This window comes from Sabethes cyaneus, chromosome 2 (assembly GCF_943734655.1).
Source record: "Sabethes cyaneus chromosome 2, idSabCyanKW18_F2, whole genome shotgun sequence".
NCBI lineage: Eukaryota > Metazoa > Arthropoda > Insecta > Diptera > Culicidae > Sabethes > Sabethes cyaneus.
The window spans coordinates 10178881-10204222 of record NC_071354.1 but is presented as its reverse complement, the minus strand read 5'-3'; the positions used below and the strand labels follow the sequence as shown (position 1 = coordinate 10204222).

At 43.8% G+C, this 25342-nt stretch overlaps 1 protein-coding gene across 1 annotated transcript in view; it reads left to right on the top strand.

Moving 5' to 3' along the window:
* LOC128736900 (cyclic AMP response element-binding protein A) overlaps nt 1-25342 on the top strand; it is a 221429-nt gene that overhangs the window by 32748 nt on the left and 163339 nt on the right. The window lies entirely within an intron of this gene.

The following is a 25342-nucleotide window of genomic DNA, read 5'->3' as shown; positions in this document are numbered from 1 at the left end:
AACTTCTACGGAAGACTGTCGAAATAAAAGATATCCTTGAACTCTTGATCCATCGTTCAATAAATGGAATGCGATGGAATCCACTGATTTTATTTCTTTTAACATTATAGGGCTGCCAGTGCCTGAAATTATCAAATTTCTTATTTTTGAGAAATTCATTGAATGCCCCATAGGGAACGGAAGTTCGCCGGACAGAGACTCTCAAGATGCATTAAGGACCGTGGAGAATGCTCTGATATCGCACACGCTCCATTGGTGGCATGGTTAACCTTCCCAGAAACAGCATAGAGCCGGAATAGCTCGTGCTGTATCAAGCAGTCGTTTTTATTCAACTCAATTTTTTGCCCAGTCGTCTCAGAAGTCGCAAATCACTTTCGACCTGGTCGAGCACGTTGAGCCCGTAGGCCTTAGTTCCTTGGGTGGTTTCGTACTACTCCAGGACATCCTCTAGTAGTGACACGAAGGTAGTTCCAGCCAGAATACCGTAGAGCCCTCGTGTTGCTTCAACAGAGGAAGCAGACGCTTCTGTAGATACAACTTGAGGTGAATCTGCCCGTTTACAGTCCCGGTAGTCACGAACCTCCTTTGCAGTATGAGCAGATCGCTTGCCAAATCATGTATTTCGTGGCAAACTTTGAAAGTTTCTGCGTTCTGACTTCCTCCGGAACACCAACTTTGCTGGGCAGTAAAGAACAGTAGCCCTGGAAGCTGCCGGAAGTCCGCCTTGGCGTAAGTCTCATCATCCATGGTGAGACAATGAGGCTTCGTCAGAATCTTGGTGTCCAGTTTCCGGGGCCGTGACTTTCCCACCGTATTTGGCCCTCCCTGAACGAATGAAGTCCCTCCCGGTCACTGACTCTCTGAACGAAAGACTTGGACAGATTCAACTTTTTGGCTCCGTCCCTGACCGGAGCATTGGGATTCCGCTTTAACGCATTTACGACACGCTCGTGATCTTGATCACTAATAGAACATCAAGTCTGACCGCATTTCTCCTTCCGCTCGATGCTAATGGTGTCGTAGTAACGTTTGATCATACGACTCACCGTTGACTGCACGATTTCGAGTTGTTTTCCGATGTTCCGATGAGAGTGTAGAGGATTCTCGAGGTGCTTGCGCAAAATCAATTTGCTACGATACTTTTCGGGTGACCCCTTTTTTCCAATTTTCGAAAAACTGACGGCGATAAAAAATACAGTCTAAACTACTTCTACCCAAATTTTCAAGAGAAAATACCCAATGGGTAATTTTCTACAGCGTTTTTCCGTAATGCAATTTGTCTTATCGTTTGTCTTATTGGGGATCAGGTGCTGGAATATTACTATCTTCCATGGGAACCTCTAGGTTTACTTCCGCTCCGGCTCTTTGTGAAACTTTGCAATTGAGGTGTTCATCGAAGAACGGTTTCCACCTGTCGATCACCTCGCGCTCGTTTGTGATTAGATTCCCTCCTTCATCTCTACACATATCAGGTTTCGGTTTGTAGCCCTTGCAAGTTTGGTTCATCTTCTCGTTAAACTTGCGCGTGTCATTAGCCCGGAATAGAAGTTCTAATTCCTAACGATTTCTGTCCTGCTTTTCACGCTATTTCCTCCTCATAATCGTGGTCAACACGTTCCTTGCTCGTTGGTAATTGGCCAAGTTTTCCCTGGTAGCTTCCCTCCACCACTAGCTGGCATTCCTTATCAAAGCAATCATTTTGTATACTCCAGAGCTCTCCACTTAGCAGTAGCGACCTCTCCGATGGCCGAGCGTATTCTGCCCCAACCCTTTTCGAGGTTTCAAGTATCTAAACTAGGCTATGGACAGCGTTAATATCCGCACCCCGTAGGGAACGCATGTTTGTGTTGTTAGAAGAACCGGCTATATATGAGAACGTGGTCAATTTGGTGCATTGTACGTTGGTCAGGTGATCTCCAGGTGACTTTGTGGATATCTTTGCGTGGGAAAAAGATGCTTCGGGTCATCAGGCCTCGGTAATCGACGATCTTGATCTTCCGTGGCGCGCAGCTATCGTACGTTGCCTCTAGCTGTGTCATGCTTTTAATCATTCTCGAATATTTTTGTGTCATATATGTACAATTTTTGTGTCATTTTTTATTGAAAGAAGAAAGTTTTTTGCATAGGTACCTACTTCTATTTATAGAGAACATCATTTTAAATGTTTTGGATGGATCCCAAACTACGTTCCTCGACAATCGCCCACCAATGGGTACAATTTGCTTCACTTCGGGACGTGGGTTTCGGGTGGTGTGCACTTTCAGAGGTCATCACCGTGGAAATGGTGGAGGAGAGCTCTCTAACCTATAATTCTGGGCCGATTGGAATTTGAAAGCGCGCTCAGCGCGGCCGACCCGGCGCGGTGGGTTAAACAGGATTTTGGATCATGTTTTTGTTGCCGTTGTTGCTGTATTATTGTTGTTGCTGTAACCTTTACCGTCGCTGATGAGACCGCACACCGGGTGAAGGGGTGTTTATTGCACAATTTGCATAAAACCAGCTTTGCAGCACAGCCGTGCGCGGTGGATCTTCACCGTGTTTTTTTTTTGTTGTTGTTTTGTTTTTGCTTGTGCTGTGCGCACACCGGGGGGACCCGCTAGAAGAGGAGGCCATGCGAAAGTTTTTGCGAACGGCTCTCGTTAGAGAGCGTTCGATGCAGTGCCAGCATCCATCCAACCATCCATCCATCCATCAGTAGTAGGCCGTGGTGGCTTGTTAGATTCGAAGAAATGGATTGTCGGCCGGCTTTTTGCTGCCACCGATGATCACACGAGAAAGCGGGTGGATTTGTGTGATTTTTTTTTCGTGTGGCCGTAAAGATCGCGAAACTTGCACTCATCACCGCGAAAGAGGTCGTGTGATGTTTTTTTTTGCCCGCGCGCGCGGTAGTCTATTTGCTGAGATGCTTTTCGCAGCAAGATGAATCGTGCGTGGATTGCTCGAACGGCTTTTACCAACAGCTAAGCTTTGAACTAAGCAAACGTAGTCAGTACCGTATTTCTCTAGTTTTGGGTTTCACTTTTCGGTTTTTTTTTATTGCTGTGGGATCGAATCACGGTAAGATAACAAATTGAGCAAGCCGCACCGACCTCTGGTCTGGTACAAGTGCTGCACTCCGGTTTTTTTTCTCTTCTACCAACTTCTGCAGCAGGATTGATTTAGAACCCCGCAAACAAGCTGTTGTCTGACCTTTAGCTGTATATAACCTCCCCATATTGTTTTTTTTGTAAAATGTTTTCGTTAAAAAACCAAACCAACGGGCAGCACAACAGCAACAAAAACTGCCAGCATGCAATGGCTGACGCACGATAAGCACACTGCAGAAAGGAAAGAACACGTAAAGCTGTTTAAATTGAATTTAATGACATCTTGAAGGACGTTTGGGTTGCTATGTTTTCCCCGTTGATTGTAAACAACTCGCTTGGGGAGACTAAACTTTCGTGCATGTGTGTGCATGTGTGAGTACTTTTTTCTGCTGCAGGGACTGTTTACTGTTGAGGTTAGAGTAAGTAAAATTGGAACGGCGAATTGTTTCGTTTTTTTTTGTCCTATATTTGCACAACTCGAGGGTGGAGAGAAAGATTAACAACGGGAAAATGGTTGAGACTTTAAAGCTGTGACGACTTTAATAAGTGAAACCACAGAACCCAGATTTCTGTTACTAAAACATAAATATTCAATTTCAGAAAGACATTAAAAATGGCGATTGTGTTTGGCATTGACGGGGTTCCGGTTTAGCAGCCCATTTCGGGACCACGCCTTCCTCTAGGGTGGTGTGTTTCGTAAAGAACCCAACTCAGGCCGGTCCGCGGTATCGATGCATTCTTCCAAGGACAGTGTGCTGAAACGAGTTTTGCGCCAGCTAGCCAACCAGCCAGCTGCAAAAGTGTAAGAAGAATGGTACGTTTTACCACCTTTGTGGCGGGTAAATTCTAGAGCCGTTCGTCTAGTAGAGTGTTGACAGTTTCCTAACACCGCGCCGCACCGCGGTGTGGCCGCTGTGTTCGGAATGACATGTTTCAGACTGCACAAAAATGCTCCAACTCGCTGATGGTAGGCGAACCTAGCAATTAGTGCTGAGCTGTCGCACCAGCCAAGAACATAATTTAAAATGCCGCAGAAGTTATAAAATCAAGTCAAATTGCCCACGTCGTTTGCGGGGCTCTCAGACGAACTAGATAACAGTTGGCCTCATCGTTTCGGTTATCCTCGATCAACACCGTATAATTATGTTTTGTTCTGGCACGTAAATTAAGCCTGTTGCCGCAGAGAAGTTGCCGCAGTTACTGAATCTAGAAGTCTCTGCTCTGCCGCTGGCGGGGGCATTTCACGATGCTTTGATTACCTTGGATTTCCTGCACGCATGTCACTGTACAGATAAGCGATTCGCAACACCGACCAACCGGCCTAGGCTAGGTCATAGCTACGGCGTTGGCTTTTTTTTATGCTACAGCGGAAATTATCCTCTTCACTAGTGGGGCGTGTGCCTGCGATCGAGGTGAACCCTTTAGGGAGAAAAAAAACCTGTTACTGATCGCATCATTCCTGGCAGGACGGCGACAAATTGTTGTTTGCGTTGGAAGATGGCCCTAGAAGGACAGCTCGGTAGACTATTTGAACTCAAGGCAAGGTGGATTCCGTGAACGGTCATTTCCGATCGGACAATTCATCTTGCTTTAAACGGTCACTTAAGCGACGAATATTTAGTGCTGACATTTATGCAATCACCTGTGGCCTGCGGCCTAGGTGAAACGGCAATATTTTCCCATCAAAGTCACAATGAGCATTCACTGGTTACGCCAGGATGGGCACGATCATCAATCATATCCGATCGATCTACCCGAATGTGGCAGAAGCGGGTGGTCATCTACGCATTTGAACCACCACCCGAAGGCATTTCCCGCGGTTGGAGCATCTTCACTTTCGCTGCCGCATCGCCGCGTCGGTCATAGCAAGCGGTGCGATGGATGGATGGATGGATGGATGAGTCGAAATGTCAGTCAGTTGTGGACGGCAACGACGAACGGCACGGAACGGCACAGGCTGCATCCGCGACCCGACCTCTCTTCGTCAGGGTCTCCGGCGCGTGTGGTGCCGGTGTTGGTGCTGGTGTCCAGGCCAGAGTTCAAGAAGACCTTCACCAACCACCGAAAGAGTTGTTGACTTTTTGCTTCCTCCACCGTTCGGATCGGGCCCGATGCGATGGCGAAGATGGCGTTGATGGCGTATGAATAAATAGAAATGAAAAGGGGGGAAAAAAGTGGCAACGAAACTTCGTGCTTGTGGCTAAATTAGCTATTTTGATGGCGGTTTGTGCGCAGCGCGGGAAACGATGCGCTGCGTGAAAAATTTGTGAGAAAATGTCGACGCTGCTGCGTCGGTCGCCCATAATGAGGTGGGGAAGCAAAAAAAAAAAGAGCAAGTCAAAAAGAAAATTTAATGCTCGCAAAAGGTTCCCATCCCAAGGCTGAGCAGCGTGGCTCCCATCGGGAGTCTCGATCGTTATGATGATTATGATTCACCATTAAAACTAATCCAGCTCTCGTTGTTGTCGGTTAGGTTGGTTAGCTGGCAGAATTAAACTGAGGGTTATTAAATATTTTACAGTCTCTCCGCTTTGATTTGCATTTCAGCTTCACAGCAAAACTAATCAAGGTTAACCGAACACAACGGCAATAATCATTAGCCGGCAGGGTCCCCTGCCAGTAGCCTGTAGTGCATCCGATGGAAATTAGCACCCTAATGTAGGTAGATTGATCTATCGCAGTTGTTGGTGTGGTTTCACCTCCTTTTGAATAAAATCTGAACGATTTATGAACTTGATTCATTACCGCAAATTCAAATTGAAAAGTCAAATTCAATCTCACTGCTAATCCAAGTTTCTAACGGGACCAGGTTGAAAGAGTGTTGCCTGCATTCGGCGAGACCATTTGAAATGACCGGAACAATTCGTTCTTTATCCACGAAATGTTTGTACAGGGCCATCAAAGCAGGCTGCTTTGAAATAGCATCTGTTTTCTCCATTTAATGGCGACTCGCCACTTCAATGGTTTAGTAATTCATGAAGAAACTGTATGAAACTAGCAAATTCCGCGAGCTTCACGATGCTTCCATACACGAAATGGAACGAAATTAGAATAGCACGTGCGAAAATCAGTTTGTTTGAATAGCTGAGAAGTTCACGTCACCCATAAGTAGACGTAATTTTCCGGGGAATGTGTTTGAGAAATGTGTGCCTTCAAATCCTTATAAAATTATCTTCTTTTGACATCGAAATATTAAATCCAAGCCAGCAGCATTGGGAGGTGTTGAGATAAACGACTTTTTTCGGAGAAAAAAATCCCTTTTAAGGTTGATTTAGGCTTCATTTCACAAAATCAACCAAAGCCGTTGCCGTCCTCCAATAAAAAAGTGAACTGATAGAGCTGAAGGCTCAGAATTCACGGCAACAAACCGCTTCTATTCTTGCGTTCTATTCAAAAACACAGACCTAGGGGATGAAGACCTCTCAGGGAATCAATAAACAACAAAGTTGGTCTATTCAACCTCCTCTCTTAGGTCAAAGGCCCGCACTTTGGACTTAACAATACCTATCAAATTCTGTAAAACACCGGCGCCATCTTTCTTACATAGTTTTATCCACTCTTCTTTCTGGTCGTCTTTGAAGACCTTTCTTGTTTTCCAAAGCTTGCCTTTTATAATCGTCCTGAATCTTTCTATTGGGCGAAGTTCTGGCGAGTTTGGTGGATTTTCCTCCTTCGGCACAAAAACAACGTCGTTGGCTTCGTACCACTTCATCGTCAGTTTCGCGTAATGGCACGATGCCAGATCCGGCCAAAACAGAGTGTAGCCTTCGTCGGACCGAAGGAAGGACGGCAGGTGCTTTTAGAGGTATTTTGTCTTTATATGTTTGGCCGTTAATGGTGCCGGCCGTAATGTACAGCTTGCTGAACTTGCCGCACCCACAGTTCGCCTGCCACACCAAGTACTACTTGGCAAATTTGTCGACCTTCTTCTTCTAAAAATCCAGGCGGTATTTGTCGACGAAAAACTCCAGGCCGGGAGTTTGCGCGGCGTCCATTTTAACGTACGTCTCGTCGTCCATTACGATGAGCTTCGGTTGCACCAACCACTTGTAGACATGGAGTCCGACCCGCTTCATTGTCTGCTGGACGAATCAGACGAAAGAATTCACCTTTTTGGCCACGTTCCGAATCGAAAGGTTCGGAAGGTGCTTCAAGTAATCCCTTACCTTTCTTGCCTTCGCTGGGTCGACGTCTGAGGCTCCTTAAACGATTTTACCACACGGGACACGGACTGTTTCACGATCCACCTGTGGGACTGGCCTGGATTTTCCACGACCGCGTCCATAATTTTTTGTCGAAGCACTTCTTGCTTGGAAGTCATTTCGATAACCACGATTGACAGATTGTGACGAAATTTTGCACCTGTAAACATTACACTCTGAACTAATGTTACCCAAAATTTCATCAATTTTTACCCATGCAATAAAAATTACAAAAGAAAGCGTTCCATTTTTTTCGACTTTAGTCTTTAGTTCATGATCGCCACGTGTAAATAAATTAGGAAAAGGCAATTTACTCAAAAGCCCAGAAAGAGGAAATTAAAAATATGTAACAACTGTTAGAGTTGGGATTAGTTTGAGGATTTATTATGAAAGAATACTGCCGCTATTCGCTTAACAAACCCTTTTTTATTAAATTTCCGAACGTTTGACTCTATGGTGCCATGAATCATTGCTTTTCTAACGTTTAGACTTTCCAATTTGTCGACTTTTTGACCTTTTGATTCCCGGATTTTTGTAGTTTTCTTTCACTTTTCATTTTTCATTTTTCATCTTTCAATTTTCAGTTAAATTTTTCATTTTCTTTTCAATTTTGAGTTTTAAAATAGATTCTAATTTGAACTTGAACACGAGATTGCTTTGAGAAATAAAAAATTTAAAAGTGAAAAATGAAAAATGAAAAACGAAAAATGAAAAATGAAAAATGAAAAATGAAAAATGAAAAATGAAAAATGAAAAATGAAAAATGAAAAATGAAAAATGAAAAATGAAAAATGAAAAATGAAAAATGAAAAATGAAAAATGAAAAATGAAAAATGAAAAATGAAAAATGAAAAATGAAAAATGAAAAATGAAAAATGAAAAATGAAAAATGAAAAATGAAAAATGAAAAATGAAAAATGAAAAATGAAAAATGAAAAATGAAAAATGAAAAATGAAAAATGAAAAATGAAAAATGAAAAATGAAAAATGAAAAATGAAAAATGAAAAATGAAAAATGAAAAATGAAAAATGAAAAATGAAAAATGAAAAATGAAAAATGAAAAATGAAAAATGAAAAATGAAAAATGAAAAATGAAAAATGATAAATGAAAAATGAAAAATGATAAATGAAGAAAACCTCATCGAAAAAGTGGTGCAAAATTAAATCTTTTGTAAGAAACACCTCAAGCGCAGTCGTGGCCAGCATTTGTACAAAATTAACTTCAAAAAGTAAATGGCAGACATCAATTTTGCGATTTTAGTCTGTTTAATTTTGCAATGAAAAATTAACCTATCGAAAAACGAAAACCATCCTTTACTAAATCGAATTCAACGATAGATTTCAATAATTTATCTAAGCAGTCGCTAAAAATACCAAAAACTTCGTATCTAAATCTTGTTTCCTGTCAAAAAATAGACACAGCTGCAGAATAATCAGCCACCACCAAGCACCATTCAACATACGAAATTTCCATTTTCAGCAAGACTGTCCTTCTATTTTTAGCTCTCCACAGCGCCAAAATAAATAATCAATAAAAAAACAAAAGTCGAACCGGCCATCAAATCCCCATTAATCCGAAAAATCAGAACATCCTCTCCGCGGGTGGATCGAAGCAACCACAGCCAGTTGCCAGTCAAAATTCGAACCATTTCGCGATCGCGCGGTTGCTATTCAACCATTTGATCAGCTAAAGCAAGCGGATGTAGGGATGGGGACTGGGGAGGACGCAGAGTCACGTGCTATAGGGAGAGTTGGTTGGCACAAGCGGGGCGGTTAACCCCCGACGGTAATAAAAATCGAATTTCATTCACATGAACATAAAGATGAGCCCACAGTTTAATTTCTTCATCACGCGGTCGGCGCGGCTGTAATCGGCTTGTTTCGTTTATTTTTTATTTTTTTTTTTGTTTCGGAGCACGAAAACAGTAAAATTCACGCCTCCCGGCCGTGTCGCCGCGCGGCTGCTGGCTGCAGCCCTGTGGGAAAACAATGCATTCGACGAAAACACAAAAACCACACGATGGGCGCTCGGAATGGAAAATCGTGAGACACGATCCGGGAAAATTTTCGCAATCGCATTACGTGGTGGTGACACTCTCAGGTGGCAAAACAATTGGTGGCGAACTAATTGGATACGGGTAACAACGAAAAAAAAACTTAAGTCTTTTCTTGCGAACTCGCTCGAGGTTTCGAACCGAGCACACAATAAAGCAACCGAACGAAACCGAACCATTAATTGCGCCTTCACCCGCGGGGATCACCTCAAGGCTGTCGCAATCATTATTTCGAGAATTTGGACAGATTCGGCCGCATACGCGCGCGCTTATGTTAGTGGAAATCCCCTGCTGAGCCTGAGTCTGAGTCCTGATTAGGTGGCCTTGTTCGGGCCGGAGCACGTCAGTTGCATTCCTAGAATGCCAGTGCACAACAACATCGCATCGTGGGGAACCGGTTCGTCAAGGTTTCCCCGCCGATGCAGCGGCCTCAACGCACGTGACCTTCTTCTTGCGAAGAGGAAGCTGGTCACCACCACCGCCGACCGGAGTGCATAATAGTGGGGCACCTCGAGCAGTCCGCGTCCGGTTGGTTCCATCGCGGTTCGGTTTGCTGCTGCTTTGCATCACAACAGTTGCGACTGCTCGCTCCAGTCGCAGCCATGTTTTACATAAATTAACCTCCAGCACTGGTGCCGCCAGCCAACCTGCCAGCGGGGAAAAGCAGCGTGAGGCCACGGGCAGCAGCAGCAGCAGCAGCCTGCTTGGATAATCGTGACGGGGCGAAATGTCCGCAGATAATCGCCAATATGTGCATACATATTGTTGCCGGGTTACTCCATGTAACCAAGGTGAGTTAAAATAGGTGATCTAGTTTTCACAGTTTGTAGAACAGAAGTGTGCGGAACAATTTGGTTAGCAACCATCGACGTTGTTTATACATTCAACAGTTTCCGCTTTGAAAATTTCGGTGATCGTCAAGGGTAACCCAGCGGGGGTGAAAAACAAAGTTGAACATCAGAAAACCTCTCTTGACTAACCTTGCATGTAACTACGATCATGTGCATTTTTTGTGTTTATTATTTCCCATGATGGTACCTGATCGCGAGACGACTTCGACTTGGACGACGACGACGACGCCGACAATGACGGCAACAGGAGCAGTGGCCAGTTCCGGTTTCCGTGTCGCGCACATGCCGTCGCAAGCCACTTTGAATAAGAAGGTACACACAGGAGTGGAATTTTAAAAGCACCTCGCAAGTCGTCCATCGCATCCTAATGCACTGGGCAGGGAAAGGAAGATACCGGGGAAAGCTCCCAAGTAGCTCGATATGGACTGCCATCACCACCAACCATGCATCGATTGCTCTCTTTTCCCCCCGAAGGGGGGCAGCAGTAATCCGTCCGTTCGAATATGAAAAGTCACGATGAATGGCTTCATTTTTACGATGCTGGATGCATTTTTATTGGAAGGAACGATCGATCGGTTGCGTAACATGAGCACACTAACATAGACGAGGGAAACTGCCGAGAAAAAGGTACAATGGTGTATAATTAGCGAGATTACCAATCACCCGATGGGTGGGGAGGGGAGCCTACGAGCTCCGAAACACGATCTTGTCTGCATTCTGTGTCAACCTCGTATGTAGAACAAGTGATCATGAGAGTCTCACCTCCCTTTTCCGAAGCAACAGCAGCAGCAAAATCTGCGGTCACATCGAAAGTGAAGCCACTTTCGCTTTTGCTGGCAGGCAGCAGACAGCGCCGTGGCGGTCTTAATTGGATTCAACCGGGTAATCGCGTTTACACAATTCCGTCGTGAATCAGAGATTCTTGCTTGCCCGTTTTTTTTTCTCGTCTGCACTATCGCAGTCTGAGAATGTCCTGCTGCCTCCTCCCGCATGGATTGGAACTAACTCAAACCGGCAGAATTGAGTGATTCCGATCGTCGTCGTCGTCGTCGGCAACAGTGACGGAAAACGTGACTCTGAAGTGTGGAGGAACTGTCACTTTGTGTCGCAGCATCTCTCGATGGCTTTTGATGTCACAACACAACACAGTACAAACAAGAACCACGCGCTCGCGATTGACTCGATCGCAGTGTTGTGCAAAATCAAAGCAAACTGGTTCGATTTTTGCACAATTGCGTCACCCACCACCATCCAGCCATTTGTCCCGGTTTGGCGGGGTAGGTGGGTGAGGTTTTGGGCGTCATTTGATTGTTCTCATGGCCTGCTCGTTGGTTATGCGAAAACACTAATTAGCAAAGTTCATCCGCGGCGCTTCTTGGCATTGCATTGTGTCGTGGTGCTGGCTGACAAGCGTAATAGGCTTAACAAATTATGTCACTCGCCGTCGTGTCCTACGACCGAGCTTGCATATGTACTTTCCCATGACAGTGACATACTGCACTACGCTACGCTACGTGGTCTTACAGGTTTTGCTTTCGCTTTTCTGTACACAGTACTGGAACCGGCCAGTGCCGGCCAGCGGGTGAGGAAAATCGATACGTCTTTTGTTCACCTAAAAATACACTTATATTGACCTCATTCTGGTCTTCCTTCGATACGACATGTTAAGTGGATCAGGGAATGCCTTAAGAACGAGACACGGCCGGCTGATACTATATGAGGCGATAGTTATGAATTGGCGAGTTCTTAATATTGTTGTGCTGAAACTACACACTACAGAGAAGTCAAGACAGTTGAAACGAATTTCAGTGTTGACTGCAAACATTACCTTTGTTCCTAATGGGCTTCTCCGTTTTGATTCAAAAATGGAACTTAGATTTGTCTGGATTTACCAAACTTTTTGATGCCTAGCCAGACAGATAAAGCGCAAAACTTCCAGGTTTGTGGCAATGACTAATTTTCATTTGAAGGAACATTTCACATCTGCGGTGAGCAAAACCTTTAAGTAGTTTTCCAAAAATAGTTTCTTTAGAAGCCCAATCACTGCGAGATTTCTGTTGCATTTTTATTCACTTTCGCCATATTTTCATTAGAATCTTTTGGCAACACTGGTTGCCTCTATGTTAGTTTACTCCTTTTCTATTCAGGTTAGTTGGCAAAATGGCGCGTTAAAGCAAGAGGAAAAGCGTATTAAAATTTAGCTCGTGCGCAATCAAAAGCCAAATTATTTCTTTTCCGACTTGGCAAAAGCACGGAGAACAACCAAATCGACTGTGATAAACGTTACTACAGTGTTTGGGAAATGTTTGACGACTGCCAGAAAGCCGTGGATCTGATGAAAACTACAACCAAAATGCTGCACTGACCGAAAGAAGGATGGCCAACGTTTTAAAACGTAATCCTAACAATTCAGTCAGAGACATTGGAGCAAAATCCCGATTTTATCTACCCTCGATTTGGTCTACCCCCGATTTTATCAGCTTTTTACCCCGATTTTGTCAGCCTATAAATTTTGTTTAACTTTTGTACTTTTAAACATAATTTATAAAACTTTTCAGCCTGCTTGAAACTATTTTGATACTCTGAGGAGTGTTTTTGAATAAAATGATGACTTCTTGTGAGTAATTCGGTGTCAAAATTAGGGTATTTTTATAGTAAAAGTTCCATAGTTCCTAAACAACCAAAGATAGAGGTATACTATATTCAGCAATTTTGTGTATTTTTACTATTTGTACAACTGTACTTTCGAGCTTCGTTGGCCCTCCGGCGAAACAGGGGGTTGGTGTAGCAGGCTTTGCAAGCCGTCACCACGAAAAATATTAAAGCATGGAACGAAGAACAAATATATTCTTACTGGAACAATCGGAATAGACCCACGCGACGAAAAAGGACTATGGATTGGAAACTCGGGACGTGGAACTGTCGATCTCTCAACTTCCAAGGGAGCACTCGAGTGCTCTCCGACGTATTGAAGAGCCGCAAGTTCGACGTCGTAGCGCTGCAGGAGGTGTGCTGGAAGAGCTCAACGGTACGTACGTTCAGAGATGGACATACCATCTACCAGAGCTGCGGCAACACACACGAGCTGGGTACAGCTTTTATAGTGATGGGCGAGATGCGGAAACGGGTGATTGGGTGGTGGCCAATCAATCCTCGAATGTGCAGGTTGAGAATCAAGGGCCGATTCTTCAACATAAGCATCATCAACGTGCACAGCCCTCACCTCAGAAGTACCGATGACGACAAGGATGAATTCTACGCGCAGTTGGAGAGTGAATACGACCGCTGCCCAAACCATGATATCAAGATCGTCATCGGGGATTTCAATGCTCAGGTCGGCCAGGAGGAGGAATACAAACCGGTGATTGGAAGGTTCAGTGCACACCAGCGAACCAATGAAATGGGCCTAAGACTTATCGACTTTGCCGCCTCCAAGAATATGGCCGTACGTAGTACCTTTTTCCAGCACAGAATCCACCATAAGTACACCTGGAGGTCACCAAATCAGACAGAATCACAGATCGACCACGTTTTGATCGACAGTCGGCATTTCTCAGACATTATCGACGTCAGATCCTATCGAAGCGCTAACATTGACTCGGACCACTACCTACCTAGTGATGGTTAAGATGCGCCCAAGACTCTCCGTTGTGAACAACATTCGGTACCGACGCCAGCCTCGGTTAGATCTCGCGCGGCTGAAGCAGCCAGACGTCGCCGCAAACTACGCGCATTCACTCGAAGCTGCACTGCCGGAAGAGGACGAGCTGGACGAAGCCCCTCTCGAGGACTGTTGGAACACTATCAAAACAGCCATCAGCAGTGTAGCGGAGAGCTCCATCGGGCATGTGGCCCGGAATCAGCGGAACGATTGGTTTGACGATGAATGTAGGAGGGTGATGGATGAGGAGAACGCTGCGCGGGCGGCCAAGATGCGCAGTGCCACACGTCAGAACGTGGAAAGACACAAACAGAAGAAGATGCAGCGAAACCAAATCTTTCGGGAAAAAAAGCGCAACCTGGAAGAGCAGGAATATGCGGAGTTGGAGCGGCTGCATCGTTCTCAGGAAACGCGGAAGTTCTACCAGAAACTGAACGGATCCCGCAAAGGCTTTGTGCCGCGAGCCGAAATGTGTCGGGATAAGACTGGCAGTATTCTGACGGACGATCGTGAGGTGACGGATAGGTGGAAGCAGCACTTCGACGAACACCTGAATGGCGCCCAGGCGGAAAACCATGGCGGCGGGGAAAGCGATTTCGACGGTGCAGCAAACGGGGAAGAGGTGCCAGCCCCAACAATAGGCGAAGTTAAGGAGGCCATCATGCAGCTAAAGAACAACAAGTCAGCTGGAAAAGATGGCATCGGAGCGGAGCTTATTAAAATGGGACCAGAAAAGCTGGCCGTTTGTCTACACCGACTAATTGTTAGAATTTGGGATACGGAACAGCTACCGGAGGAGTGGAAAGATGGGGTTATCTGCCCGATCTACAAAAAGGGCGACAAGTTGGACTGTGAGAACTATCGAGCGATCACCGTTCTCAATGCCGCTTATAAAGTGCTGTCCCAAATCATTTTCCGCCGTCTATCACCAATTGCGAATAGATTTGTGGGAACTTATCAAGCCGGCTTCGTCGAAAGTCGGTCTACAACGGATCAAATATTTACACTGCGGCAAATCCTCCAAAAGGGCCGTGAATACAGACTTCCCACGCATCATTTATTCGTTGACTTCAAAGCCGCATATGATACCATCGACCGGAAAGAGCTATGGAAAATCATGGACGAAAACAGCTTCCCCAGGAAGCTCATCAAACTGATTAAATCTACGATGGATGGTACGCAGTGCTGTGTTCGGATTTCGGGTGGATTGTCAAGTTCATTCGAATCACACAGAGGGCTTCGTCAAGGTGATGGTCTTTCATGCCTGCTGTTCAACATAGCGCTACAAGGTGTTATGAACCGAGCGGATATCAACACGCGGGGCACGATATTCAACAAATCTAGTCAATTCGTCTGCTTTGCCGATGACATGGATATTATCGGCAGAACATCTGTGGCGGTGGCTGAACAGTACACCAGACTAAAGCGCGAAGCAGAAAAGATTGGGTTAAAGGTAAATACGTCTAAAACAAAGTACATGCTGGCCAGCGGAACCGAGGCCGAACGACACCGCTTGGGCAGTAGTATATTGATCGACGGCGATGAGTTTGAGGTAGTCGATGAATTTGTCTACCTTGGCTCACTGGTAACGGCGGACAATGATACCAGCCGTGAGATTCGGAGGCGTATTATCAGCGGAAGTCGTGCTTACTATGGGCTCCACAAGCAATTGCGGTCGAGCAGACTAAGTCCCCGTACAAAGTGCACCCTGTACAAGACGCTTATTAGACCGGTTGTTCTCTACGGGCATGAAACATGGACAATGCTCGAGGAGGACCTGCGAGTGCTCGGAGTTTTCGAACGACGAGTGCTAAGAACGATCTTCGGCGGCGTACAGGAGAACGGAGTATGGAGGCGGAGGATGAACCATGAACTCGCACAGCTCTATGGCGAACCCAGTATCCAGAAGGTGGCTAAAGCTGGACGGATGCGATGGGCAGGGCATGTTGCAAGAATGCCGGACAACTACCCTGCAAAGATGGTGTTCGCCTCAAATCCGGTAGGAACAAGACGACCAGGAGCGCAGCGAGCAAGATGGTTAGACCAGGTGGAGCGAGATCTGGCGGAGAGTACTCGGTGTCCGAGGAATTGGAGAGCGGTAGCCCTCAACCGAGTTACATGGAGAAATTTTGTTCAACAGGCTTTGTCTTAGGACGGCAAGCCACCTAAGTAAGTAAGTAAGTAAGTACAACTTTGTAAAGCATGAAAAAGTCATACAACAACTATAAAAATAGCTAAAATAGAAAAACTGATTTTAACGATTTTTCATTTATGAGAAATAGGATTTTTCTATCTATGGTGAACAGATAGAAGGTTACTGCCTTCAGCAAAATTTCTTGTAATATTTTGCTGTAAAACTTTGCAGAACACATCAATGTGTTATATTGAAACTGAAGACAAATAAATTTTTTATTTCACTTTTAGGGGGATTAATCTAAATTTGAGTTACACTAGACGAAAGAACTTTTAATTTTAAGAAAGTCTTTCAAAAGTTCCATCAACCTAGAACCACGTTTTTCCGCTCAAAGCTAATGCGCACCAAAAAAGGTTCTGGACCAGTGTGCTGCGCCCGGTTTATTGAGCTTTCGGTTGACCAATTGAGGGTTAAAATTAATGTTTGTAGAAGTCTTCGATATTGCAAGGTCTTAAGTCTTAAATTTTGTAAAAAATTACGAAAAAAAATCCCGATTTTGTCAGTTTCCCAATTTTGTCAGCCCAAAATTCATCATGGGGCTACCAAAATCGGAACATTACTGTAGAACATTTGCATTTGCATTTTTGCATTTTTCATTTTGCATTTTTCATTTTTCATTTTTCATTTTTCATTTTTCATTTTTCATTTTTCATTTTTCATTTTTCATTTTTCATTTTTCATTTTTCATTTTTCATTTTTCATTTTTCATTTTTCATTTTTCATTTTTCATTTTTCATTTTTCATTTTTCATTTTTCATTTTTCATTTTTCATTTTTCATTTTTCATTTTTCATTTTTCATTTTTCATTTTTCATTTTTCATTTTTCATTTTTCATTTTTCATTTTTCATTTTTCATTTTTCATTTTTCATTTTTCATTTTTCATTTTTCATTTTTCATTTTTCATTTTTCATTTTTCATTTTTCATTTTTCATTTTTCATTTTTCATTTTTCATTTTTCATTTTTCATGTTTTATGTTTCATGTTTCATGTTGCCACGAAAGTTGCAAAGAAAAGTCGAAAATTCGGAGAAATTGTTTTTTTTTCACTTGGAAAATTTTAAAATATTTTTGCATTGTTCGTCAAGTCATGATATTTTAGTAATAATAGCGTTTCGTGTTGTTCCTGGGCAAAGGCCAAGAAAATAACGACCGGCCGTGTGCCATTAAGTTTTTCGTTTAGAAAATCGTCAGACATTATTTTTCACTGTTTTTTGCCGAGTATATATCAGTGATAAAGTTATAATTATAGTCGATATCTAATAAAAATTCAAATCAATCTCATCAACGTTGGTAGTTTTTTCAATTTTCTGTTCCATTTCCGCGTTGAATTCGTTAACTTGCTCTTGATCGTCTTGCTCTTCACTGACGTACGCTTTAGTTGTTTCGCACCGTTGAATTTCCTGTCGTTTGCATAACTCGCTCCGAAAAATTTATTCGATTCAGAAAAAATCAGCAAAGAAACATAAAGTTGACGTTTGCCATTTTTCTTCCTTTGGCCTGTTGCCTTTTCTATGACTTCAAACTTAAAATCATGAGTTTCTGATCATTGGATGATATCTGAATCAACTAAATCTCACTTTGGTTTTTTCTCCCAACGTTCAAAAGTTTAATTTGCCCAAAACACAACCGCCATTGGCACCCTGAATGACATGTACACCTTGCTAAGTTACTCATAACCCTAGGCCACTACTCTTCGACATCCGCTCGAGATAATTTGATTGCACTTTCCGCCGGGGATTAAGGAACGAACGAATCGCTCTCACGCTCTACTCTTTTCCACGTAGCCGCAGCTTACCATATGGCTTTCCTCCGGTTACCGCGTATGAAACCCCACCCCGAGACCCAGCGGAAAATTCCACTTAAAAAGTCGAGCGCAACCGACGAACTTTTGTCGCACGCTTTATTTTTCCGCTCCCCGGCTTTACCCGGCCTACTGAGAGCCATACCAACAACACCGCAAAACTGGTTTGCATTCTACTACTCTACCATCGCCATCACCCTGACAACCAGCGGGCGGCGGCCGGCGTGCCGATGGTATGCAGCTTCGTTTAAACTTTTCCGACGCCACCACATGCATACCGTGAAGGCATAATTCAGATGAAAAGCGATCAAATCTGATATTGCATCTTTTCATCAAACTTTTCACTGCGGCGGGCGGCGGCGCGTGCACAGTGTGGCACTCTCCAGCCAATTATCAGTAGGTTAAGGCCGTCCCGGCTCAGGAAAGTCGAAAGTTTTACGTCAAAACATATGGCTTCGTAAAACATTTTCCGCTCTAGTGACTGCCACTACCGTTGTTGCAGTGCAACAATTATTAACCAAATCATTCTCACCAGGTTGATCAATGCCATGTGTAAAATGCATGACTCGTACTGTATAAGTCACTTTGCTGAGCTAAGATGGAACGAACGAGTCACACACAGTTCAAGTATGCGAAGTCATTCCAATCGTTGAATTATTTAAAGTGTGGTTTTTCCTCCGTACTATACGTACTCCGCTCGTCAGTTCGATTGGCTTTAGTGATTCATTTGTGTCTAATACCCCCCCGGATCTAGACGATACGGTGGGCGGTTCCGCACCGTTCCGTTGTTGGGTTGCACGACAGCCGAGTCTCAACTCAACTATGCACAAGCGAAAGTAGATTTGTGGCTTCGTTCGTACTTTGCTGGAGTTGATTAATCCATCGGCTGCGTCAAAGTCATCGTCGCAGCAAAATAATAAAAAAAAATCAAATGTCAAAACCGGTTGGCGGATGGAACGAAAAGTGAGTGACATTTTCATTCGCCTTTTTTTTGTATTCATACCGAAACTCTATAGAGCACAATCTCCTCGGATCGCAGAAGGCAATGAACATTATTCAGCACACGAATTGAATTGCACCCCAAAAACCACGTCCCACCACGAAACTCTTCGTTTTAGTAAATCACTGTTCGAAATGCGTTCGCACCTGTGAGAAAAGGCAATTCTCGGACAAACCGAAAAAAAAGGTCCGTACGAAAAATGGCCAAACGCTGCGATACAGACAATGAGATTAGCCACAAATCGAACTGCAACATTGTGTTCGGCGTCGAACACGACGCGGCTCGAATGGTGCTGGCCTGGCCTGGTCAGCCGGCCAACCAGCAGAGTTCACGTCCGTTTTGTACTGAATTAGCTTTGGCGATTGGACGCCAAAAGGGCCCGATTTGCAATTCCGCGGTGGTGAAGACATTATCGAACTTCGTTTGCAGCTCAGTCCACCGGCGAATCGAAAGTTAACCCCGCCGCGTCGCACCCTTACCTACGACTCCCCGCCGATTGAACGGATTGAATTGGTTTGCCGGAAGGCACAGCTTACTTAGATGGACCGATCCCCGAGCATGTGAATAATTCATCAGTTTTGTGAGTAGTGAATTCGAAACCCCGTCCACCGCCACCGAGACGGCGGCTGTTGTCGTCACTTGGGTGCAGTACACAGTACCTACTCACAGCTGCCTTACACGGTTCTGGCAGCTGGAGATTGCAGCCAGTCGATATGCGTGGCTAATGTGCAAATTTATGAACCATTAGGCCAAAACTTTTATCTTTATTTAGTGTTCGAACCTATTCCGGGCCGCAGCAGCGGCAGTTTGGTAGCGCGAACCAACGAACCGAAGGGAGCTTGATCTTGGGCCAGTAGAAAAACACAATCAATGCCCAACCAACCGCCCCGTCCCGGTCATTCTGAAAGAGCGAGCGAGAGAGAGAGAGTGAGGTGCCGTAAAATTAATGACCGTGGAAAACTGCAATTTCGTTTGCATTTTTTCTAGGGCATAGCGGAACCTAACCTAAAACGAAATGCATGGGATAAAGAAAGGGTGGTTCATGTATTATTGCAGTGATTTCAAAGCTTACTATGCTGATAAGAATTGGGGCACCGGGCGGAATTGGTTCCGCTCGTTCGTGTAACCAAGGGCTGCCTCCGTCGCTAACAGTGAGTGAGAGAGCACGCGACTAGCTTCGCTAGTCGTCGTACCCTGCTGTTGGTGTTCAATAACTAAAAAATTCATTTATTAAATTGAAACTCATCTCTTTCTGTTAACCTCCGGTCAACATATTTGTTGGGAACTTAAATATGTATTTCAACAAACTTGTTCGACAAATGACTTTTTGTTTGCAGCATCCAAGCAAAGCGGGTCGTTATCCTGTTGACTTGCCAACCTGCCCACTCGGAACGTACGGCAGCGCAGCTCATTAAAATCGACATGGCCAACAGGATACGGCGTAATTCTTCACGCCAGAATGTCACAATTAATCACGAGATAAGAGGCGAGAAACTTGATTACCCGTCTTACCCGCTTCCCGAGCTTCCCGAGAGGTCCGAAGGATACAAACAAACTTAGCTCATCCACGGCTGCTGCCTGGTGGATGAGGAAAAAAACCCTTAATTAACCCCAACCGGAGAAGTTCGCCCTTGCAGGTGGCAGGTTACTAAATATAACTTCGTCCATCAATGAACACGCGCGGTGGTGTAGGGGATATGCACGTCCGTACCTACATATGACTTGTGACTTTGTGCCGGCCGTCCCGGCCCAGGCAGCTATATGATAAATGGCGTGCAACCTGTTTGGGATCCATGACAACCAGAACGCATCGCGGGCGTTTATCAATACTTACAACTTTGGATGTGGCTGTGTTGTATTGATTTCCTGTCGATAACACTGGTTTGCAAAAAAAAATCTCAGTTATGTTTATGTATATCCCGTGCGGCTAGGTGAACACAACTGTGATGAAAAAATCCAAATTTGTCAACTACTTTTGTGATATAAGGTTGCCAATTAGAAGAGTTATGTAGCAAAAGTTGAAGATATAAACGTTTTTTTATTTCCTGATTTTAGTGAACAAAAATCTAACCTAGAAATTAGTCAAAAAATCCTACGCGATTTATTTTTATGCAAACCGGTGTAATAAGGCAAAATTCAATCATAGCCCCACTGTGTTGTCGTCATTAGTAGCAGGTATGTTATTTATAGGGGATGTAATTAATCTTGTAACTGTTTTGACAACAACACCAACGACACGCCTACACCGGAGTACCGGCGGCGATTGTTTAGGGATAATTTTAATTAATTTGTCTCAAATTATAATTATTGAACCAGAAAAGATAACGCAATGCTTACTGTGACCATCAATTGCGAAGCTCTAATTCAGTTCTAGATCGCCGGTAACTGGAAAAATGTCTGGAGGTCTCGCCGCCTACTATTGCCTGGAAAAAGCATTAAATAAAAAGTTAAAGCGTCGAAATAAAAAAACTCTTCGCATTTGAATTCTAATGGTCTCAAAATAACACAAAAAACTTCTAGTTATATCTAGTAACAGCCAGACAGCCACTTACTCTTACAGCAGATTCAACTGAGGATTAATTAACGTTCCTTCCTTCTTCGCGCATCAGTTACGTTTGTTTGTATTCATTGGACCATTGAAAAAGTTCACAACCGGAACCTGGCATGAGAAGGATAACCTGATTCATTGCCTCTTATCTCTTAAGATTAATTATAACTTCCAGTACGAGAAACAAACGGAAACTATTCGTTCTGATTGCTTAGTCCACGAGTTGACGACTTATTTTATTTTTTGCAACATCGGAGTCGGGATGACCGCTGCCGTATCAAGAATTTCTTTCAACTCACTCGGTTCTGGGCTCCTCGTCGTCAATTCGTCGAGCATCTCGACACGACCGCAGTCGAGTCATTCCTGTCATCAAGCAGCAGCCATCCGGGTCCGGATTCCCGAAATCCCGGACCGTTGCCAGCTCTGTGTCCGGTCCGCAGCAGAATTCCTTCAATCCGCTGCTGATTTACTAGCAGAACGTGCGTGGACTTCTGACCAAAATCATCCAATTTCCGCGCATTTCATTTGTTGCTACAGTTGAACAGTGATTGCCGATTGTGTTTCCATTCGATGGGGAGAAATGCGCATCTCGGTCGATTGACGCGTGTATGATCTACCTATGTCAAAGGGATTTGTTCGATATAGGACAAATGTTTTTAAATAGCTTTCCGTTGCATGGTAATCAACATACATACCAATGTGGCAAATCTACGGAAACCGCACTGCACTGAGAAATCACCTAAACATCGGGAAACGACACTATGATCTTTCCTTGATATTGAAAGAGTTACGGCTCTCTTTCAAAACGGAATCGACCATACTATAGTATGGGCTAAATTCAAGCAATGCTTTCGAGCAGAGAAATCACAGCTTCATTGAGAGATACGTCGTCGGTCACGATTTCGGTGATCAAAGGATGTCCACAATGAGTTCTCTTCCCTTTGCTTTGGACGCTGGTGGCTGACGCACTCCTTCACAAGATATCGCAGCTTGCTTAGGAGACTATTGGTTGAGCTGTCGACTTGTCGTCAGAGACGCAGTCGACGCAGTTCTGACAACTATTAGTTCTATTAGTTCCCCCATACTGATTGGTTTCAGGATGAGCTTCAGTAAGGAAGTCAACCTTCTTGGAATAATTCTGGATAAAAAAAAACTTAACTGGGCTGTCCAGATTATGTTGTTAAATTCACCCAAATCCAACAGTAGCTAAAAAACTACACAACTTAACCCATAGTGATCTACGCACAACCACTGGACTCCTAACTAGACACTATCCCGCTCTTTATCGTTTAAAGAATATCGGATGATACTGAAACCTACCGCTCTGAAGTATCTCTGAAATTGAAAGTTGCAATTACGAGGCTCTGGCTTTATCTAGGCATAACTCCTTCATAAATTTCCTTCAGGAGTCCGAATCTCAAAAGGGCATAGATTTTACTACCGAAATGAAGCACAAGATTACAACTGAACTCCATCAATGGATATGATGCACCCCTTGCTAACACATACTGGATTACTGCTTTCAGAATCCCAAAAATTCCTATTACATAGTAAAGAGAATTCCTTTTCCGAGTTATAGGTATCCTATGGATTCGCCTTTTGGATTCTCATACAAGAAACCTGGTTCTATCCGGCTTTCCACGAGTGATAATGGCGGCTGATGAGTACAACTTTCTGAAGGGCACAATTCGGTTTTGACATTCAATGCAGGAACGGTTACTGCGGTTACTATGGTAGCCACTACGGTTGTTTGCTGGTTGAGTGCTAAAATGAAAACATTTTTTTAGTTTTCACTAGGGTTGCCAAGTCCGAAAATTTCAAAAACCGGCCGGTCGGTCCTGCCTTCAAAAATTGCGGGGGGTTGTGGCAGCATATAACTAGAGGATTTGCCTGGAATGTGTAATGTGCGTGTGCGGTAATTATGCGGTAGTCGTGGAATCGAAACCACAACGAACATTGCATGGATTATTGAAGATACTAGAAGACAACTAGTTGCTTTTGGTGCTGATGGACAATTTAATGTATATTACCGCCAGAAGCAAAGTATTGTCACTGCAAAACTGGCTATCTTCAATGATCCACTGCTCAGGATTGCTAATAAATTTATCAGAAAATTTAACAAATCAGGAAAAAAGTACCAATCCGGCTTCCTATGTCGGAAAACCGGCTTTTTTGCAGGATTGACCGGCCACCGGCTTTAGTGGTGAAAAACCGGCCGGGCCGGCCAAAAACCGGCCACTTGGCAACCCTAGTTTTCACAGACCAGCCGAAGAGGAATTTAGCTGAAGGGAAGCAAATTTTTGTGCTTTCTTAGCTATCATTTTGTGAAATAATCTTCGCTTTGGTCAATGTGACAATATTTCAGCAAAGAATAGCCACAAAACTGCGCTTCCGTATAACTAAATTCCTTTTCGGCTGGTCTGTGAAAACTAAACAATGTTTACATTTTTGCACTCAACCAGCAAACAACCATAGTGGTTTCCATAGTAACCGCAGTAACCGTTCCTGCATTGAATGATGTCAAAACCGAACTGTGCCCTTCAGAAAGCCGTCATTATCGCTCGTGAAAAGCTAGAAAGGCAAGGCATTCTGTACAAATCTTATGCAGAATTCCTCTACAAGATTCGAATGCGAGGCATCCCAGAGATTCTTGGCGAATAAATCCTTTTGGTTCGTCCGGGACAGTTGCCTTTTAATCCAATGCAATGCCCTTGTAGCATACAAAAAAGCTTTGCTGCTTAATCTGCACAGGGCCTAGCGCGTTGTAACGCCGGCTCTGCTTACCTTTAGCTAGTTATAGGTATTCCGGGGATTCAACTGTTAGATTCTCATATAAGAAACCTGGTTGTATGAGCAAAGCCGTCTGTACGAATTATCTGCAGAATTACTCGACACGATTCCTATGCGAGGAATCCCAGAGACTGTGCTAATCTTTTTGGTTCGTCCGGATAGTCGCTTCTCACTACTCATTTCTTTATGCTCACTAGGTAATGAGTAATTCTCGCTGAAACGGGGCCACTACTGACACGAGGTCTTCAAATATTGGAACTTTTGCGTTTAATTGGTTGAAAATGGTTAAAAAATAAGAATTGCACTTTTGATACCTCGACCTTCGTTCGCCAAGAGGCCTAACAGGTTCAAAAAAAGTTGAATTTTGAGCAAATCTTGAGATCTATATCATGTGATATTTCATAGATTTGCCATGAAACAACTAACAAATAGCCCAGCTCTGTAAAGAAGAAGAACAGGGCTTTCAAACGGAGTAAAATTTTTTTTGGCGGCCATGTTGGATTTGGCGCCATATTGGATTTAATAAAAAAATCGCCGTTTTCACCATGAGCCCCCCAACCGATTTTCATTTTAAGACCACCATTGGAAAGCTGAGATAAAATGCTATAAGGAACATTCTCCAAATTACATGTGTAGTGGCGTTAAATGCCATTGCAGACCTAACTTGATGAATGTTTCTTATAGAATTTTTTCTCAGCTTTCCGATGGTGGCCTTGAAATTAAAATCGGTTGGGGGGATCGTGGCGAAAACGGCAATTTTTTGATGAAGTCCAACATGGCGGCCAAATCCAAGTTGGCCGCCGAATTTTTTCACTTCGTTTATAAACCCTTTACAAAACTGTGTCGTTAGTAGTTTGTTTCATAGCAGATTTTGGGAATATCACAATAATTATATGAAAATTGTGAACCTTGCTACAAATAACTGGTTCTTTTATTCAGTTAATGCCGTTGCACATTCAATTTTATGAATGTTTCTAGTATAATTTTTCCTCAGCTTTCCAATGGCGGTCTTAAAATGAAAATCGGCTGGGGGGCTCATGGTGAAAACGGTGATTTTTTGATAAAATCCAATATGGCGACCAAATCCAAGATGGCCGCCAAACATTTTTTTACTCCATTTGAAAGCCCTGTTCTTCTTCTTTACAGAGCTGGGC